The sequence below is a fragment of the Pan troglodytes genome, chromosome 5, assembly GCF_028858775.2.
Source record: "Pan troglodytes isolate AG18354 chromosome 5, NHGRI_mPanTro3-v2.0_pri, whole genome shotgun sequence".
In the NCBI taxonomy this organism is placed as follows: domain Eukaryota; kingdom Metazoa; phylum Chordata; class Mammalia; order Primates; family Hominidae; genus Pan; species Pan troglodytes.
The window spans coordinates 18779106-18800122 of NC_072403.2; the positions used below are offsets into that span (position 1 = coordinate 18779106).

The 21017-nt window shown below is 39.1% G+C and overlaps 1 protein-coding gene and 1 long non-coding RNA gene across 10 annotated transcripts in view; both read left to right on the top strand.

Annotated features, from left to right (window-relative positions):
* The window catches only part of PHACTR1 (phosphatase and actin regulator 1), a 574604-nt gene that overhangs the window by 111262 nt on the left and 442325 nt on the right, over positions 1–21017 (top strand). The gene's annotated exons all lie outside the window — the stretch shown is intronic.
* LOC107975060 (uncharacterized) lies at positions 5113–11315 on the top strand. The gene is made up of 2 exons (XR_001718265.3): positions 5113–5420; positions 11051–11315. It is a non-coding gene; the product is annotated as an uncharacterized LOC107975060 (long non-coding RNA).

The window sequence follows — 21017 nt, forward strand, 5'->3', positions numbered from 1 at the left end:
TGGCCAACCTGGTGAAACCCCGTCTCTACTAAAAATACAAAAAAAAAAAAAAGCCAGGTGTGGTGACTGGCACCTGTAATCCCAGCTGCTGGGGAGGCAGAGACAGGAGAATCGCTTGAACCCAGGAGGCAGAGGTTGCAGTGAGCCAAGATCGTGCCACTGCTCTCCAGTCTGGGAAACAGAGCAAGACTCCATCAAGAAAGAAAGAGAGAAAGAGAGAAAGAGAGAAAGAAAGAAAGAAAGAAAGAAAGAAAAGAAAAGAAAAGAAAAGAAAAGAAAGAAGGAAGGAAGGAAAAGAAAGAAAGAAAGGAAAGAAAAGAAGGAAGGAAGGAAAAGAAAGAAGGAAGGAAAGAGGGAAAGAAAGAAAGAAAGAAAGAAAGAAAGAAAGACATCTTCACTTTACTGAAGACACTCCATGTATTTAATTCACAACTAAGTGAAGGCTGAAAATTGAAAATGAACTAAAAACTCCAGTCAAGTTTGATACGCAGTGGACCTGAGTTCCCAGACTCTTACTCTACTCCCTTAGTGGATTGCCCTTAAGATAAGATTCAAGGGCTTTAGAAAAAAAAAAAAAATCTGTGAAAAAGGCATTGATGGTAAGGTACTTGTTTCTTTCAATTTCTGCTTTATGGAATCCACATATTTAAGCTCACCTTGATGAATTCTATATTGAACATGTTAATAGAAATGATGACTAGAGGGAGAGAGGGGGAGGGAAACCGAAGAGCCTTCCCACCAGTCTATTATCACCTAGGGGCAGAATATGCTAACTGAAGACTCATTTCTTCTGAGTAATACATATTTTTAATTTTCAAAAAAAAAAATTTTTTTTGAGACAGAGTTGCACTCTTGTTGCCCAAGCTGGAGTGCAGTGGCGCGATCTCGGCTCACTGCAACCTCCATCTCCCGGGTTCAAGCGATTCTCCTTCATCAGCCTCCTGAGTAGCTGGGATTACAGGACCTGCCACCATGCCCAGCTCATTTTTTTTGTATTTTTTTTTAGTAGAGATGGGGTTTCATCATGTTGGCCAGGCTGGTCTCGAACTCCCAACCTCAGGTGATCCACCCGTCTCGGCCTCCCAAAGTGCTGGGATTACAGGCATGAGCCACTGTATCTGGCCTCAAAAAATTTTTTTATTTTGAAAAAAATGTTTATGGATTTAGGGGGTACAAGTATGCTTTTGTTACATGGATATATTGCGTAGCGGCGAAGTCTCGGCTTTTAGAGTAACTATCAACTGAACTGTGTGCCTAACATTTTAAAAAGTTGAATTCCAGAAACCTAAAACATACAAAGTTATCAAAGAACTATCGTATTTGAGCTTCTTCTAGAAAAAGAAAATAAAGATGAAATATTTCTCTATGTTTTCTTATTAAAAATCATTGCTCTGTGCATAGTAGTTGCTCAAGAAATATCCATTGATAACTGGCTACATGAACAAATACATGAATGAACATTGAAATTATGATGCATTTTTGAAATCTATGTGAACACTGGGGTCTATAGTCTTTGCACTTTATAGACATTAGGTTTGTTAGAAAATAGAAAGGATCATGGTACCCAAATGAGGAAAATCATCCAGACAAGAACCCGTCACTCAGGACCTCAGGTACATATTGATTACAGTTTGCACTTCAGTGACCTAAGAGCAAGGGATGGGCTTAAAATAGAAGAAAATGTCATCTATTATTTCATAACTCAGTAGCTGAAATGCAGGCCCTACTTGGATAGAAAGACCTACAGCCTGGGTCAGAAGTCTGCCCCCTTGTTTAAATTCACATTGCACTATTGCACACTCCAAGTGTGGCTTCTCTCGAAGTGTTTCTTACCTCATAGGAGGCCTTGGCCTGTCTGAAATTGTTCTATGTTTCATCAGATTCCTTGACTGACACAACAAGAATGACAGCTGTGATGTGATTTAGAACCACCTATGTTAATGCTCATACAGTAATGACTTTTCTTCTTCTTGGCTATTTGGAGATATAAGGGAAGAGAAGATTAAATCTAAGAGATGGAAAATACACTTCTCATTAATATGGTCTTGGTCTTTTCAGACACACACACAATTTTTAATGAGTTCTTAAAATAGTTACTGTGTATTTTGACTTGGGAAAGGGATCTTAGACTGTGTGATCTGAACACCCTCCTCATTTTATGGAGGAGGAAATAAAAAAACAAAATTTTAGCCAGGCTTGACGGTACATCCATCTGTAGTCACAGTGACTCAGGAGGCTGAGGTGGAAGGATCACTTGAGCCCAAGAGTTTAAGGCTGCAGGGAGCCATGATTGTGCCAATATACTCCAGCCTGGGTGACAGAACAAGACCTGGGCTCATAAAAATTGTGAAAAGTAGACATTGAAAAGGTTTAATGAGTGTGCCAACTAAGGTGATGCTCATCTCTATCAGAACTATGGTGAAATCTAGGGGTTCTCTCCCACATTCTCAAGATAGCAGTCTGAAATTCCAGGGTACAGCACTTATTATAGGGAGAACACTTGGAAAGAACATCATATGTTAGCTAAGAGTCTGAAATGGAATTCATTTCATATACCGTAAAACTGAGCTGAATGTTCTGATACATTTAGCTTTAGAATGCTGCTGTCATTGCTAGGCCAGCATATTTGTCACACAGTAGCACGAAAATAAAAAACAAAAAATAAGCCACTCTAGAACTGTAAGCATTACAAAATAATTTATGGCCTAACATGTCTCGAATAATCAGACAATTCATCTCTTGTCAACAGGAAGCACTTTGGGGTTTTTTTTTCAACCTGGCCTTGGTAACTGGGACACAAATACTAAGCTCTTTAGGGAGTCAAGAACTTCTCATATGAAAGCCAATGAAGTCGCAAAGCAAGCAAAATTGGAATGTTTTTATTAAATGTGGTGTAATGCTCAAGATTTCACTTACCCCATTGCTTGTTTCAAAGCCCTTTGCCTCAATAAATAATTTAGTTTCAGACCTTTAAGCTGTTATTTGGAAAAGAACAGCCCCCACCCCCCATCTTTTGTTCCTCTTATGTTGTCAGGCACACAGATATATCAGTAATAGACACGGGGTGTGGAATAATATGCTAAATGCTAAAATGCCTTCTCTGAGCCAAAACATTTGACTTCTTTTCCATCATAATCAGTCTTAGGACACATGAGATAAGCAAACTGCAGCTTTAGACTATCAACTGTAATGTGATCAAAAGAGCAAATTCCAAATTAGCAATGGTTCCAAATTTGGTGAGGTAGATAGAATATGAGGAGACAGTCTCAATTGTGGAGCCAGTTGATTGTGTGTCCATGAAGAAGTCACTTCACCTATGAGGTTCGCTGTCTTCCCACTGTGAGGTGCCTCCTGCCTCTGGAATGCTGTGATGTAGAGGAACTATCCATGTGCTACTTGGGTTTTGGCTTCCTTTTCGTGTTAAACCTGGGCACATCTAAGGAATCTTTGATATACTAGATAATCTCTGCTCCACAAACCTGTAGTTCTTTTTTTTTTTTTTTTTTTTTGAGATGGAGTCCTGCTCTGTCACCCAGGCTGGAGTGCAGTGGTGCGATCTCAGCTCACTGCAACCTCTGCCTCCCAGGTTCACGCCATTCTCCTGCCTCATCCTCCTGAGTAGCTGGGATTACACGTGCCCACCACCACACCTGGCTAATTTTTGTATTTTTAGTTGAGACAGGGTTTCACCATGTTGGCCAGGCTGGTCTCAAACTCCTGACTTCAGGTGATCTGCCTGCCTCAGCCTCCCAAAGTGCTGAGATTACAGACGTGAGCCACTGTGCCCGGCCAAACCTCCAATTCTTGAATGACATCTGAATATCTACTTCTGTCCATGTTCATCACCACGTTCATTGTATTTGAAAACATCACCTTTCTCATCCCAGTTATTTACTGGTCTCCTGCTTCCGCTCTTACATATACACACATGGACATGCACATGCATGTGGACACAGTTTATTCTTCATAGGGCAGCTGGGGTGAACACTTTTAAGTATAAATCCTCTAATGGCCTCCTACTACACTGGAATAAAATCCCATCCCCTAGCCTGCTGTGGACAGTGCCTGGGCTGGCCCAGCCTCCCTCTCCTTCTACTCCTGCCCGTACTTACCATGCTTGGGCACTCTGATGTTTGCACCAGTAACTCCCTCCAGCTGGAGTGGTCTTCCCTGATTATCCTGTAGCTGCGTCGTTTTTGTCAATCAAGGTCTCAGTTTGGAGCTGCCCCCCTTAGAGAGACCTTCCTGAACCCCATCCTGACAGTAGGCTATGGTCACTCTTGGCTCTGATCAACCAGCTATAGTTCTGCAATAGCACTTATTGTTCTCTGAAATCATAATTTTATACTTGTCCACTGCTTTTATTCCCACCCATTCCCCTAAGATATTTGACAAGACTTTACTTATTCTTTCCATTGATGCTTATCACTAGAACAATGTCTAGCACATAGGTATTCAATAACTATTTTTCAAAAGATTCTGGAAGATAATAAAAATAAGTTCCCTTTGGCTGAAGTAATTGTATTTTGTCAACCCTGGGACCTGATTGGCATAATACATCTATAGATATGAGTAGAAATGTCTCAACCTTCTTCCCTGGGGAGTTTGAGCTTGTGAAGTCTGATTCTCTAGGTTGACATTTCTGCAGATTGGGTAGAGTTAAGTAGGTTTAAAATGATAAAGTGAAATGGCAGTGTTATCCAAGAAGTTAAAATAGAGAAGGAAGGGTATCAGCACATAACTTACATTTTTAAACTACACAAAGGTATATGCAAAATGTGCACCCGTGAATAAAATTTATATAGATGTAGCTATGGCCAGGTGCACACACAAGTCCAGATAACTATAGCAGTGGGTGGAAACAAAAACTTGAGTAATACAAGCAAAACCTAATACCAAAAATAGTTTACCCTATTTTAGAGATGTAGTAGTCAGAGTCATAAGGTAATGAGATAAAAACAAAACTCAGAGTGTGTACATCCAAATAAATATTTCTCTCAATATTGTCTTCAGAACACCATACAATATATTCTGCTTAAATATGCATATGGATTGATTCAAGTGACTAGTTTTTGATAGGTTGCTAGAACAATGTAGAACATTCTAGAACCTCCTAGAACAGAATGATTACTATCAGTGGTGGAAGCATCTGTACCTCTTCAAATACCCTCTTTGTAAAAATGTATGCTTGAAAGGCAAAATGATTTATTTGTGCCTCACAACCAATTAGCAATGAAGATAATTCAGAAAAAGGGAGCAATGAGCTTAGGATGAAAAACTAGAGAAGAGGTAAGAGTTGACCTGGATGGATGTGAAGAGCTGGCAGAGCAAAGGCAGGCATCCCAAATGGAGAGAACCTGAGGAGAGTGCAGACCTCTTGTGGAAGGTAGAACTGAGTGTGGACAAACCTGGAGTAAGAGGTGAGAAGTCAGGTGGGGAACCTTGGGTAGGGTCACATTATAAAGACATTTCTTCCTTTCCAGCAGTGAGAAAAATGTGGAGAGAGGAAAATGAGGTTTTTCTGGGGACACCTGTGTCAGAGTGTGAGGCTTGGGGAGCAGCTGTGGGTAGTTCAGAGGAGGGTTGGACCGCTCCCTGGCCTAACCCTTAATCAAGGAGACGACTATTGCAGTACGACAGGCCTGAAGGATTTGACCTTGAGAAGAAAGGCCAGTTGAGGAAATACTTTTAAACACTTATTTATTGGCTTTAATTTTCTTTCCTTATTTTTAATAGACTGTACATTATCATTCAAAATTCAATAGTTTTAAAAGGGTATTCAGGAGAAATAAGTCTCCCTCCCAGCAACTAATATCACACATTTTTTGGATACCCATTTTAAGACATATTTTAGAGAAGAAAGTATGAATAGGGATAGACTAAATATTAATAATTTGCTATGTTTTATGCAATAGTTTATTCTTCACCATGGTTTTATGTTATCAACACCCTTTAAGGTAGATAGGACGGATGTTTTATTTCGATTTTGCTGACAAGGAAAGAGGATCAGAAAAGTTAAGTAACATAAAAAGTTAGTAGCTTTTTAGTGGAAATATCTAAATTAAGATTCAGGTTTTTGGGACACACACAAAAGAAAATACTTAAAGATAACTGCAAATGAAATTACACATATTCTAATTTCATCCTCAGTTTTTGAATAGCTGCAAAGCACAAAGTTTTAAATTCTTTTTGAAACAAAAATAAAAAAAATTTAAATCCTCAGTGTGCCCACATTGTTTCCTTATAAAATCCTGTAAAACATAATGGCCTTTTATTTAAAACCACAAAACAACAATAATAATGGTTGCAATGCTTTTGAACTGAGTACCGAGGACTTTGTTTCAGCTTGAATTGCTTTCTGAAACCTGTAAGGAAGCCATCAGCCTCACCTGACTTCTAAAGTCATCAGAAAGTGCACCCACAGAGCCTTAAAATATGAAGTATCAGCCTGGTACTGAGTTTCAACTGCTGTCTCCCTCTTCTCTCTCCTGCCAACTGTGTTTCTTTTTTCAGTTTCAATTTCAGGACAAATGATGGAATAAGATTTTCTTTTTCCATTGGACAAGCAATTTACCTGAATTCTTTTTGTGGCACCGTTTGGTAAAGCTAAAGAAATCAAAGTCAAAACCTTGGATTCTTTTGAGTCTTTGTTATCAGGATTATTCCCTTGTTGTATCCTTTTATTGATGTCAATAGCACAAAGGATACTAGGCTAAATAGAAGAATGGAACATCTCCAGCAATATTTAGAGAACTGGAAAGTGAAGAGGCATCTTCAAGTACTAATCAGACTGTCATTGAAACTGTCGCTGTAAACTTTATTAAATTAATCAGGGAAGAAGAGAGAAAGAAAAAATAAAAATAATCTAAGCCTGCAGCACATTCAGCATTAATTGCTAGGTCAGCTGCTCTCTGACCTGCTTCCTCACAGTTGTTTGGTGCCTGTTGTCCTAGCATCATGTAGACCCAGCTACAAAATTATAGTTTCCTTTAACTGTTCCATAGATAACAACCTGAACATCATGAAATGTTAAGTTTTCCCTTTGAGATGTTCTTTCAGGTCCTACATGCCAGTAAAACTGCTGACATCAGCTGGTTTAAAGCACCCCACCAGAAGCTGGCTTATCAAGGAATGCAGTTTCCACATTCTGATGATTGCATCCCTCTTACCCCAACCAATTAATGACCTCAATTTTCCAGCCCCTCCCCCTCTGTGTTCCTCTTTAAAACACCAGCCCAGAACTCCTTGAGGAGATGGATTTGAGAGCTTCCTCCCATCTCTTTGCTCAGTGTCCTGCAATCATTAAAAGTCTTTCTCTGCTACAAACCCTGCTGTCTCAGTGTAATTGGTCTGATACAGTGCAGCAAGCACAAAAACCTCTTGGTCCTATAATAGTGTCTTTGCAGATTTTCCAGAACCAATGCAGTAAAGAATGATGATAAAAAATTACAAATACCAGAGTTGGACTCGTTTAGCTTAAAGGTCCATTTCTAGAAATGATAGTTGAAATAATATCTCTGTAATATTGCTAGAGATATAAATTATATACTTTTAAAATTACTGTCTTTTAGTTACAAAGAGGAAAGAATTGTTCTAAGAAAGCAAGCACCTCCTCAATAATTCACTTTATAATTTGAATCTTCAAAATTATTTCAAATATTAACTGCATTAACAAGCCTTTCTCCAGGGAGCCAGGAATTTCTTAAAGGCATTGTCTCATCAGTCCTATTAGTTCCAATGTAATGAAAAAATTAAGCAGATATCTAGCATCTTTTCCATTCTACTTCTGAAAAATAAAGATAAGGAAGAGATATCATTTGTCCAACTTAACACAGTTTACCTAAATGAGACAAACAAACCACAAAAATCTCTTTTTCTCTATGAATTGCAGCCCTACCCCAACGTAGCTATGTGGTCCTGGGCAAGTTTTAACAATCTAAGCAGCAACCTTCTCTATAAAATGTGGATAAAACCTTCACAAAATTATTGGGAGTACTACAGAGATATATATGTTAAAGTAACAAGCCAGTGACTGACAGTAATAGGTATGTGTATTAGTCTTCCAGTGCTGCACAGCAATGTGGCCTCAAACTTAGTGGCTTAAAACAACATATTTATCACCTCACAGGCTTAGCTGGATCCTCTGCTTCAGTGTCTCACAAAGCTGCAAAGGTGTTGGCCAGGGCTACATTCTCATCTGAAGGCCCAATTGGGGAAGGAGCCATTTCCAAGCTCATGTCATTGTCAGCAGAATTCAGTTCCTTGCAGTTGTAGGACTGAGGGACTTGGTTTCTCACCTGCTGTCAGCTGGAGGATCCTCAGTGGCAAGAGGCCACCCCAACATGGCTACTAGCTGCATTAATCAGCAAGTGAAAGTGTTTTCCTATATTGTATAATTACAGAAGTGACAGCCCATCTCCCTGGCTATAACATACTGAGTAAAAACAAGTCACAGTTCCTGCTCACACACAAGAGAAAAGGGTCACATGAGGGTGTGAAAATCAGAAGGCAGGGATCACAGAAGCCACCCTGGAGCCTGGTTGTGTCTGATGCCTGGTTCCTCCAGGCACTGTGTCTGTGTTTAATGCCACTGTATCTGATGCCTGTCTCCTCCTTTCCTATCTCACCACCCTTCCTTGTTTCAATTCCTAGATTGAAAGGCCATATATAACCCCTGCTGTCCAGCAAAATATTGTCTATTCAGTTAAAGGCAGTACTTTAGAATTTCATAGAAATAAAATAGGAGAAGAAAATTCATGCTGGAAAATATTAAAAGTAGTAGTTTATAACAAGTTAAGTTGTCTTTGGTAAAATAAACAAGTAAAATTTCGTAAAATGGGAGTTCCTCGTGTTCTCTTTTTTGTGCTTTTAATGCCATTTTGTTGGATGTGTTTGGAAAATGATTGCAACTCTAAATCAATGAGTACAAAAGCACTCATGAAATATGGGCACTACAAAATAATTTCATTCAATAGCCTCAAAATGGTTGTGAATTTGTGTTCCCCTAAGTATGGTTAAAAATAACTCCAACCCCCCCACATGAAGCAGAATGGCATTAATGCAGGTGTGAGTCAGCCTGGGCAGTTTGGCCATGTTTGATAAGCCTTATCTGCATCTCAGGTCTCTGGTCTCTGGGGTCTTCGGAAAATGTTGAGGTCTTTAAATTATAAGGCTGTTGCTGCTGCTGATGCTGCTGCCAATGATGATGGTACTAGCTAATATTTACTGTGTACTTACTGCATGTCATTTACTCTAAATGGTTCATATATGTAATTTAATACAACCCTGGAAGAAAGGAGCTGTTATTATTTCTATTTCACAAATGTAGAAACGGCCTTAGAGAGAATTTGGTCACATGGCTAGCAAGTAGCAGGGCCTGGATTCTAACCATAGAAAAGTTCAACCTCAGAACCTCAGAATTTGCTTTGAGGAACAGGGAACTTGAAGATGCAAATAAGAAGGCTAACAGTGGGTCTAAATACTCTTTTCAAAATGTCACAGGACTGCATGTTGAAGATGCATACATTGTATCTGTGACCAAGGAATGGTGTCAGCCCTTGCTCCTGTACTTGCCCCATCCTTGCTGCCACCCAGGCATCAAGCAAGCTATCATTCCTTCCCTTCAAGTCAGTCAGCAGGGAGTAATCAGGATATTTTTCATCCCCTCCACCCCACAGCGAGTCCTTTGTGGGGTTCAGTAAAGTCAGGTTTTGTCATGCCATAAAGCAGAGTAGCCAGGCTACTTCTGAGGTAGGCTGGCCCTTCTAGATATGTCATGGGGCCTGTGGGCTGGGTTCCTTCTGCCTGGTCCCACTGACCCCTCATAGGGGTACCAGGATTATCTTGGTCTCCTCAAGCCTCATCCTCCCAACTTGATTCCAAAGTCTGATGCAGTTAACAGAAACAGGATACTGGTCACCAACAGATCAAGATGTACACACAAGACAGTGAGTTCGCCCTTATGCATAACACACGGTTCGTTAAATTATAATGAATGAAGTAAGATCAATTGTCTATGGCATGCTGATGCTGAGTAACATTTCACACCTTGATCAGATGTGGTGAAGATAGGCTGCGCAGAAGGTGAAAACAGTGCCTGTGACTAGAAGACCAGAATGTAGAGGGAACAGGGCCATAAAGCAAGAACAGAGGATCATTGACTTATACTTTTTTTTATTTATTCAGAGAGTACTCCCAGCACCAATGTAGGGGAATTAGATATTGATGAGAAATCACAAGCAGAGTTTTTATGTAGGTGTCATGTAGGAATGGTGTCAGCCCTTGCTCCTGTACTTGCCCCATCCTTGCTGCTGCCCAGGCATCAAGCAAGCTATCATTCCTTCCCTTTAAGTCAGTCAGCAGGGAGTAATCAGGCTATTTTTCATCCCCCTCCACCCCACAGCAAGTCCTTTGTAGGGACTGACTGATCAAGGGGATCTGATTACAGATCACTGACTTTGAAAATTATTTTCAAAAATATAAACCATTTGTATTTTATACTTTTTTGATGCTAATTCATTCAAGAATGCATGGTATGGATCTTTATAGAAATTCATCTAAAAATGCAAAGCAACTGGCTTTAGTCAAGCCATTATCTTGGCATATCTAGCTTATTATCTTTAAATACTGCCCATTTGTTCTGTTAACTTGCTCCATCATGCGAACAACCTAAACGTAACAGAAAAGAAGATTGTGTCCATAAGAAAGGGGCTAGTGGAGCCTGTGTCCAGGGATCGACTTGTAGAAAAAGAGTCCAGACAGGAGAGCCTGCCAGAAGCTCTTTTCTGTATTGCTGCCTGGACCCACTCTCTCATCCAGGAAGAGCAACAGCAATGTATCACAGCAGTGGAACTTTCTGGGACCTTATGATGCAGCTCTCAGTAAAATCCTAGATAGAAATGGGTAATTTAGACATAGGTTTCCTATACCCATACATCAGCACAAGTCTCACCATCTCTACCAAAAGGAAAGTACATAGGTCTACACCTCCACCCCCAAATTTATGTCTATTCAAAGGTAGTGACCATTTTCTCTTGCTCTTTTTCTTCAGATTTCCAGGGATATTATCACTGCTTTAAAGGAGAGTACTACGCATGAAGGAAGTATTTAAGCGATGCTTGTTGCATTGAGCTGATAAGGACATACTGCTACAGACTCAGCAGTTGAGTTGATTTTGTGGATGGCACGGTCACTCTCTCAGCCATGCTGGGGCACAACCTTAAATAGGAGTCTAAGTGGGAACATGGAACTCACGAAAGTGGCACTCCGCAGGACAGGGTCTCCTGGCTGCATTAAAGCAGTGAGAAATATAGGAACCAACTTCGTTTTTTTACTGTCTGTTGCATAGTATGCACTGCATTAAGCTCTTTGGATAGAGTTACTTCACTTAATCCTCACAGCAATTCCTTATGGTATGAGATAAGAAAACTGAGATTTGGAGAAGTTAAATGACACATCCAAGGTCACACATTTAGTAAGCTGTCAGATGAAGCCCTGACCCTAAGACCCTGTTTCTTCCATTAGACCGATGTGTTGCCTCCTCCTTTTTGTTGTTTGCTGTGCAGAATCGCATCATTCTACTTCAAGAGTGTGCCCCTACCATAGCTGCACTAGGATGATTTGAGAGGCCACCAGCTTGAACCTGTTAAATTCTAGGAAACTCTCATTAAGATTAAAATGAGTGGGGCTTCACAATATCTCAGCTCCATGTACTTCTAATGCAGAGGAGAAGAGCATTATACAAATGAATTGAGCATCAGATATCCAGATTTTCTTTTTTGTTACATCACTAGGAAGATAAGAAATATTTTTTAAATGCTGATGACTAAATGGAAAATCAAATTTCCAGCATGCTCAGGGAGAAATATTAGTCAAACGGAATAATTCAGCATTTCAATGTTTACTGTAGCTATCTAGCTATCAAAAAGGGAGACTAGAAATGATAGTTTTAAAAATCAGTGTTCTATTTAAAGAATTGAAAGCGTTGGCCAAGAATGAGTACAGTAAACATTTCAAGTTTATACCAAAAATCATTCTGATAATTATCCTGCTTTATCTGCAGTATCTGTTGTGGGAATCTTAACCCCTGGCAATATTCTTTTCTATGATATTATCATTTAATTAAGCAGCTTATTTCAGTTGTCCAAGGGCTTCTTACACCTTTATTTAAAAAAAAGTAAAGAAGGCCCTTTAGAATCTTTTGATCTCATCTTGAATCTATACAAGTTTGTGGCATCACTCAAAACAATCATGTTATTTTTATGCCACTAGTAATAAGGAGATTCATTCTAAGACAACTGTTTTTCTACCTTTTAATATAAGGCATATATAAATAAAATAAATAAAAATAAATCTGTAAAATAACATCGGAAAAAAATCTATATTTAATGAGAACAAATGATGCCTGTTTTATGTTTTACCCTTAAAAATTCTATTGAAACATTTCTGAAAACATCCCGATGAGTAATTTGCATTATTCAGATACAGTTAACTTGATTATTTAAAGCATAATTTCATGACTCATGAGTATCACTTCTCTCAGTGTGACACACTACATAGACAGTCTTCAACTTTGCCAATGTTACTGGGGAAAACATATGATAGTAAGGGTGTCATATTTTCCTGTAAGGACAAAGTTGTAAGTAGGAGGCTGTGTAATTTTGCCCAATGGGTCAATGTCATAAATTACTGATGAACTGTTGAAATGATGTAATTTATAATTTTGAAATTATTTCAAATAGTAAAACACATTTTAATCAATGCATTTAAACAGTAAAGGTTTTTTATTTTTATTTTTTATTTTGAGACACAGTCTCAATCTCACTCTCACTCAGGCTGGAGTGCAGTGGTGTGATCAAGGCTCACTGCAGCCTCCACCTCCTGGGCCTAGGTGATCCTCCCACCTCAGCCCCCTGAGTAGCTGGGACTGTAGGCAAGTACTATCATGCCCAGCTGATTTTTTGTTGCTGTTGTTAGAGACAGGGTCTCACTCTGTTGCCAAGGCTGGTCTCAAACTCTTGGCCTTAAGCAATCCCATGCCTTGGCCTTCCAAAGTGCTGAGATTACAGGTGTGAGCTACCACACCCGGCCTAAAGGTGTTTTTTTCTAAATCTTGCAAAATCAACATTAATGTAATGTACCTATTGATTATTTAAAGAATGTCAATGTAACCATTAGATGGACATCTAGCACATAATTATAATTGTTTTGGAGGTCGCAATTTGACTTATCTCCCCTTTATATGCTACTTAAATTAAACATTTTCTTAGCAGTTTCTTTTTGTCATTGGAATGTAGGAAGACTTTGAGTTGATGTTTTGATGGTCCAAGTATCTTAATGTGGGAACTAGGACTCTTTTCTCTTGTTAAAATTCCCTATAGCAAGGAGAATATTCAAAACTTTTCTATTATTACTTAAGAGCAATAATCACTTTGAGTTGATCTTTGAAGACATGAAAATAAAAGTTATTTCTGTAGCTCCAATAAGGACTTTAGCTCCGGAGGTTTGGACAGCAGGTGCCTGAACTGTCTAGTCTTTTGGTTCACTTTCTTTTCATTGTTTCCCATTTCAGTGACAATTTTATGACAGCCTAGAAGGAAAAAAGGAGACACAAATGAGGAGATCTAGAATCTGGTGTAGAAGCTTGAAGGCTGGGGGTGGCAGGTCGGGAGAGCAGAGCCCAGAGAGTGGAAAATAGCAGTTATGCACGTGTGTGTGTATAGACAGATAAATAGATAAACAGATAGAAAGATTGCTTTACCTAGAAATACCTATTTCTTTTGAAGCTGATGAGCAAACCAGTTGCTTGAAAACCATTGATTCCTCATAAATAATGTGTTAAACCATGCATCATAAATTGACAACTTCTTCTCAATGCCAATGAGAATAAGATGAAGGATTTCAGACCCACATGGGCAACTTGAGCTTTGCAGATATTCAAAGATGGTTAACTTTGAATATTCAAAGATGGTAAACTGACATTAAATGAAGGAGATGGTATGAGTAACAGACTTCATAGTAGGTATGACATGTGGTAGACTATCAATCAATAAAGTTCCCTTTACTCTTCACTGAAAACAGGTCAAGTCTGTATTAATATTTGTATACAATGTTTTAGCTGGTCATAAAAGTCATTTGTTTCTTTGCATCGATGGAGTGCAGTAGAAACAAAATAATTTTAAAGTCAAACAGACATAGGTGTGAATTTCAGCTCTATCCTCACTTGCTACGTGACCTTGAGCAATAATCACTTTGAGTCAATCTTTGAAGACATGAAAATAAAAGTTATTTCTTAGTTGGTGTCTCTGAACCCAAGGTTCCTCTTACATGAAATGAGATTTAAAATTTAACAAGAATCAGGCCAAGCACAGTGGCTCATACCTATAATCCCAGCACATTGAGAGCCTGAGGCAGGATAATCACTTGAGGCCAGGAGTTTGAGATCAGCCTGGGCAACATAGCAAGATTCCATCACTACAAAAAATTTTAAAATGTTAGCCGAATGTAGCAGTACACACTTGTCCTCCCAGCTACTTGGGAGGCTGAAGCAAGAGAACCCCTTGAGCCCAGGAAGTTGAGACTGCAACGAGCTGTGATCACACCACCGCACTCCAGCCTGAGTGACAGAGCAAGACCCTATCCCCCGCCCCAAAAAAAGCACAAATAAATAAATAAAATAAAACATTAACAAGAAGCAACTATCGCACTGTGAGGTCAGAGAAAATATAGGTTAAGGCACCCAGGTCCTGATGCCTTTTATGATGTACTGGGCAAAGTTCTATGCGTACAGGACACTGAGGTAAAGCACACAAACTAGTTCCTTGCTCTAGGGAGTTTATATTTTGGTAGGCAAGTGTTCAATAACTGTTAGAATTTATTACTATCTGCAAACACTGCATTATAAAGCACAGAGAAATACTAGATGGAACATCCGCCTTCTGGAGCCTGCAGTGTTTCAAGAAGTATTTGAGGTAGGAAGGAAAGAATTAAAGGTGAAAGAAAAAAAAAAGAAAAGCAAGCAAGCCAGCAGCAGAAGGTACCACTAAAGAAACGATGGGAAAGTGGCTTGGGGAGGAAATTGGGCTACTGTTAAAAGCAATCCGTGGGCCTAGAAGAAAAACCTGTCCCCTCTGCTTAGCCCTCTAGTGGTGGGAACAAATAAAAACATAAATACTTGAGCAGCAAGTATAAACATAAATGCTTGAGCAGCAACAGACAAATTAACTGGTTACAGAAAGGCCACCTATTATGTTTCCATTCTCCCCTGGTATAAGATTTTGAAGAAAAAAATTAATAAAGCCATAATGGTATACATGTAATATGTGTGTGTTTGTGTGCATATTTATGCATATCTGCATCTGAGTGTTGTATCGACGTTTTTCAAAATTGTGGGTTTTTAAAAAATTTACAGCGTGATTATGTGTTTGGGCTGCTTATACATCAATGCATGATTTATAAGAGGGAAAGTGGAGAAGTGCCCTCAGTTATTTCGGTCTCTTTTCTTCTTCACCAGATCTCTTGATGCATAAGTGTTACCCATCACATAGGCCAGCAGATCTTTTGTAAATCCTTCCCCACTCTCTCCTTTGCATTTCAGTCTCCACTGCCAGGTGCTTGCTCATTCTTTTGCAGAGAGAAAGGAGAAGAGTGCCAAGATGTCATTGTGAAACCCACCCCCTCCGTGCTGGGCAGTCTTTCTGCTGCTTTGCAGCATCAGATGGCAGCATTATCATCCATAGCACGGCAGGTATTTCCCCTCAGGGATTACTGTTTCTGTTCAGCACCGAGACAGTCTACTGTGCTGAGATTATTATCATATATAAGGCATTTGTGTAAGGTTTACCAAAAAAATACCTCTGAAAGGAAGATAGACTGAGGTTAATGCATCTCTTTAGTTTGCTTCCTGCACATCTGAGTGCCAGAATTCTGTGCTTTATTAAGTTCCTTTTGTGGGCTCTGATACGGAATTGTGCACATGCGTCCCTGCAATGTACGTTATCTTATTCCTTTTAAAAGGTGATTTGTCTCACCAGAAGGCAGTATTCTCTTAGGCTCGGCAAAAGTAACTTTGACTTCTTTGTTTAAAATAGCTCCCTTATTGTCCTTAACATTTCATCTGACAAAGTAAGCAATTTCATTGTGTGCAGATTTCATGCACCTGCTGAAAGTATGCATCTCTTCCCTGCCAATTCCTAAACCAAGCCAGCAAGGTGAATAGTTTAAATGTAATTTGTTTGCAGTTAGCAAAACTGTGGAGAGGAGGGAACTGATAACGATACTGAAGCCATTTCTTTAAAAACAAACAAACAAACAAACAAACAAACAAACAAACTGAGTTCCAAACACATAACATGAAGACTTTCGCTCTCCACTTGGAAGGATGACTTTAGCCACATGTTGATATTTAATTGTTGGTCGGTGTGCCCAGTGGACTGCTTGGCACATAATGAGAGCTTAGTAAGCATGTGCGTTTGTCAATAGTTATCAATGAATGGATTGATAAATGTTGATGGCTGATATAGAGAATATAATCTTAACTATTCTGTAAATGGAAAATTTTAAGTTGGTACCAACACATGTCAGATACTTTTCTTGAGACAATACTGCAAATTTCCTTCAAAATAGTGACAGTTTTAAGGTCTCTGTGTTCTAATAAACCCAATTTCCTTTCAGCATCTTAAGGATCCTTACTGTTAGGTAAAACCTTATGGGCAGATGTTTCCGAACAAAACTGAGTAGACCTTGAGTCTAAGATTCAGAGCTGCAAGGCATGCACTGATGTTACTTACAGACAAAACCAGATTTCTTACGTGTAAGGTGTGGTAGGAACACTTGGCTCTTATTGAGCTTTTCAGTCATATATTTGCTTGTTAACTTTTGAAGTAATATTAATCTTACAGGCATTTTGGAAATATAGGGATGTATAACATCATCACCTTAATAATTAATGCTTCTTTCGTCCTTTTTTTTTTTTTGTGGCCTTAGGAGATTTGTGGTAATTGCAACTACAGTTTATATACCACTTAGCAACTTGCTTTTTATTTTTATTTTTATTTTTATTGAGACAGGGTCTCACTCTGCCACCCAGGCTGGAGTGCAGTGGCCCAATCTCAGCTCACTGCAGCTTCTGCCTCCCATGCTCAAGCAATCTTCCCACCTCAGCTTCCTGAGTAGCTAGGACCACAGCTAGGACACACGCCACACACCCTGCTAATTTTTTTCTTTGTTTTTTTTTTTTTTTTTGTAGAGATGGAGTTTCGCCATGTAGCCCAGGCTGGTCTCAAACTCCTGAGCTCAAGGGATCTGGCCGCGTTGGCCTCCCAAAGGGCTGGGATTATAGGCGTGAGCCACTGCGCCCAGCAGCAACTTGCTTTTTTTCTTTTGTTAAAGATAATGTTCTCTTATAAGTATTTTATGTTACTGCATGGTCTTCATAGTTGTAGGTAATTCTACCACACCTGGTATAATCACATTCACAGATGTCATTTTTAACACCAGCATTATATGCGTATATGTGTAAATACACAGATATAGATAGGTAGGTAGGTAGATAGATATGGATAAATAATAGCCACTCACTATTTGTAAACTAGAGATTCAGCAATCTCATCTATGACAAAAGAGATGAGTCAAAAACCAAGAAACAAACTCTAAAGGTCTTTGAGTAGTCAACTTATATGACACAAAGCTCATTAATCTTAAGCACAGTGCTTCTCAATACTTACTGAGAATCTATGAATGTTAATTTACATATAAATCCAACACATTTGGTTATTAGTATTGATTTTAGTATTAGTATTAATATTTGTAGTGGCTAGAAACTGTTGGCCCAAAGAAAACGGAAAAACTATGAAAACAATTATACTACCTCAATGAGAACAGCAGCTTGCAGCCATCCAGTATAAGAAAAAAATTACTGAATACATCCCAAGGTGTTTCAGTGGCACAGTATCCTCATTAAGATTCATGGTAATAAACTATTTAAAAAGTGCTACTTTACATTCAAGATGCTGTGTTTCCAAAGGCAGGAAAACAGCTAATATATCTTGAGATGTTTCCATCCAAAATTAATTTTAAAAAATTAAAGCTAAGGCTTAAAGGAACAAAACTCCTCAAAATTTGCCCGTTTGAAACAATTTCTATCTCACTGATACCAGTTAACTGAGGTTTTGAAAATATTCACTATTTCCTGTATATTGTCTTTTATTTGAACTTTGATATATGTCACCATCTTGATGTGGTTAGAAGAACAGCCTTTCCTGAGACAGCAGCTGATCATTGGGCAGTGCTAGAATTGAACATCATAAAGAAGAAAAGGATAATAAATGATTCATGATAACCAAATATTATCCTCGATGCCATGCACCAAGATTTTCATTAATCCATCCATAACTAGGCTAGATCAATAGCACATATTGGTTATAAACAGAGTAACTAACCAACCCACACAAGAAATCAAACCTGTGTGCTAACATTTTTATCTTAACCATCAGAAATGATCACTTGCTAATGGAAGATCAAGATTTGTCCATTTTCTCTGACATACTCTTACCAATATACATATATGTGCATATACATATGTTAAACTACAAGATTTTCTATAAACACAAACACACATAAGGGTGCTTGCTCATTTTTCTTTTCTCCTACTATCATTTTTTCCCAAGCTTCTTCAGGCTCCATTAGACTGAATCAAGGCGCCCATCTCATTTCTATTAAAAATCTAATGTAACTCGTAGAGACTTTTATTTGGAAATGTAATAGCATTTCATTTAGAAAGGGGGGGGGCATTTGATAAAAGGTTTCTCAAGACAATTGGTTTGCAACATGCCTGAAGATTATCTCACTTTAAATGACATTTAATAGGTTTTTCTTCCACATCCTGATAAACATTTCAGTGTTACTGATCACTTTGAAAATAAGACTTGGGAACTTGAGCAAAAATGAGGAAAATAGCTAGGTTTCTGGTTCTAAATGTTTTTTCAAATGGCTTTCTGCTGTCAGAGAACACTAAATGAACTCCCCTGAGAAAGAAATCTACCTCAATTTAAAGGAAGCAAATCTTTTTTTCTTTTTTTAAGAAAGGGTTGTAAATTCTTGGATTAATGGCTGACAGTCAAAGGACATTCATTAGAACCACTAAAATGCCAAGGAAATCAGACTTTTTTTTTTTTTCATTTCTCAAAGCACATTTAATCTTATTGCCTCCCAGTATCAATGATTGTTCTTTCTTGAATTTCAAAGACAGGCACTATTCTTTTTAAACAGAAGTCAAATGACTTTGCAGATGGCACCTGATTCATCTCACCGTGCAAGTTCTCTAAAGGTGACATGGATGCCCCCTCTCCCCAGCAGGAAGTCTCCAGTGTGGCAAGAGTTAGACGCTGCAGTTTTCCCAACATAAGAGCAATGACGGAAGCTCCCTAGGAGCGTGTGAATGAATGAGCCAATTAGGAAGGCCTTGCCGCAATGCCAGTAGTTCTGGAAGACTTAAGTGCAGAGCCCTCACAATTAACAATAAAGCGCTTAGGCTTCAGTGTGGTGAGGTCCCACGTCGGTGATTCGGTCAGCCAGACCTTCATTTCCTTGTATGAACACATATACTTGCCAGGAAGAGAAGGTACCCTATGTCGGGGAATGTGAGGATGCTGAGTTGTCTGCAACCCCCTGTGGAAAGCAGCTTCAGGCCGAACTCTTTGGAGACATGAATGATGGGTCTGATTGGAAGAGAAAAAATAGTCTAGATAGCACACAGTAATGGTAGTGGACAGACTGAGCATGTAGGTCAGACAGCCTGGGGCTGGCACAGAGTCCATATGGGCAGGAAGTGCAAGAGCTAGGGAATGTGGAGATTTTGCTGATGTTATGATTTCATTGCTTTGCAGAACCGATGAGGCCTGGCATAGTTCAGGTCCCATGAACTACGATGTCATAAACCATCATCTGTGCAGCATTTAGAAGTTTTCCCAGCCCCCAGATAATGAAATAATAATGAGGGAAATGTCTTTCTTCTTTTTCCCCCAGAATTCCTAGGAATCTTTGAAATATAAAACAAAAATATGCAATTCATACCCCCAATAATTATATTAAACCATTAATTAATTATTAATTAAACCTTACAGTCGGCGGTTTTAATTTCCAGAAAATAAATAAAGCCATATTTATTCAAAATTAGGTGAGTCATACATTGCTTTGTCACTGAGATTTCCTGGGTGACTCCATGCTACAAAAATTAATGCCTGCTTCTTTTTCCTGCTCTGGCTTTGAGATCTTATAGGATTTCTTGTCTTCTATGTCCTTTCTCCTGCCATGTCATCTTATTTGACTGCATGGACTGAAACTTGGAATCATCATGAATTCTTTTTTCCCTCTTGCCCTGGGCAAATTTTACCTCTTCATCTCTACTCCCTATTCTTATCCCAAAGCCTATGCCAGATATTGGATCTCCTTCTTCCGTCACAACTTCCAAGAAGCCACCAGAATAACAATGGTTACTGCTGCCCTAGCCTACAGTCTAACTCCTACCTCATCTACATTCACCACAGATACTGCTGATCGATGCCTGCACTCTTGCCCATCAGGCCCGCGTGCAGATGCAAAGTCCTCCTTCACTCTTGCTCCAGGGAGCCACTGCTAGTTAATCAACTTTGCACACAAGATGAAATTTTTTGCCATCCCTTCTGTATGGCATTGCCTGGAGAAGGGAAACTTTACTTCTTCATCATTTGTTCTCACTTTAGCAGAAAATCACTCTTTCCCAGTTGGGTCTCCAGTAGCCTTTGGCCTCATTCAGTCTTGGTATTTGTTTCCCAGGACTGCTGTAGCAAAGTGCCAAAATCTGAGTGGCTTAAAATCATAGAAATGTATTGTCTCAGTCTGAAACCAAGGTGTCAGCAGGGCCATGCTCTATCTAATGGCTCTAGGGGAGGAGCCTCCCTTGCCTCTTCCAGCTTCTGATGTTTGGCAGTCCTTGGCATTTCTTGGCTTGTAAATGCATCATCCCAGTTACATGGCTGTCT